Genomic DNA, 713 nt, shown 5'->3' on the forward strand with positions numbered 1-713 from the left:
CTCATTTTAAGCCGCTGCTTCTTCTGTTACCTTGTACAAGAATTCCCGGACTTTGTCCATGTCTTTGTTGAGGTAGATGTGCCATAGTGCCCCCGGTGTCTCACTGGAGTCCTTCAGCCTCTTCCGAACCCCTTCATCGAGATTGTCCTCTTCCAGACGCTTTAACACTCCTAGAACCACGCATTTGCAAAACAATATTCAGACATTTCCTCCATTTCGATTATTACAGAAAACCCATTCATTTGTTTTTACACCCACTCATTTACAGCGCATTTCAACACTGTGAGGCTTCTGTAACACTACATCACTGACTCATTCCTTCAAGTACATTTTACTTTCTATTAAGAAGTAAACCATTCCAAATGATCAGTTTCTGTAGTTCTTGTATTGTGATGTAAAACTAAAGAAACATTTTGGACATTTTACCTGTTTTGGACAATACTCCATTGCCTTTGGCCACTCCGACATATACTAGAATCGAGACAACATCAGAGACTTCTACGTGCAGGTTGGCAGTCCCAAAGTCCTGGTCCTGAGATGCCGCTACACCTGCAAAATGAGAAACAACTGATTAATCAAGAGTAGGGATTCTGTAGAAGAAAAGGAACTGCAAATAAATGGTCGGAGACAATCACAACATATCCTATATGAACATTACCGTATTTTCCGGACTATAAAGCGCTTCGGATTATAAGGTGCACCTTCAATGAATG

At 41.0% G+C, this 713-nt stretch overlaps 1 long non-coding RNA gene across 1 annotated transcript; it reads right to left on the reverse strand.

Moving 5' to 3' along the window:
* Nucleotides 1-21: 21 nt before the first annotated feature.
* LOC109508924 (uncharacterized) lies at nucleotides 22-706 on the reverse strand. Its single transcript, XR_002166820.1, has 2 exons — nucleotides 427-706; nucleotides 22-170 (listed from the first exon to the last, which is right to left on the reverse strand). It is a non-coding gene; the product is annotated as an uncharacterized LOC109508924 (long non-coding RNA).
* Between the last annotated feature and the right edge of the window lie 7 nt (nucleotides 707-713).

This window comes from Hippocampus comes, unplaced genomic scaffold, assembly GCF_001891065.2.
Source record: "Hippocampus comes isolate QL1 unplaced genomic scaffold, H_comes_QL1_v1.1 C16701000, whole genome shotgun sequence".
In the NCBI taxonomy this organism is placed as follows: domain Eukaryota; kingdom Metazoa; phylum Chordata; class Actinopteri; order Syngnathiformes; family Syngnathidae; genus Hippocampus; species Hippocampus comes.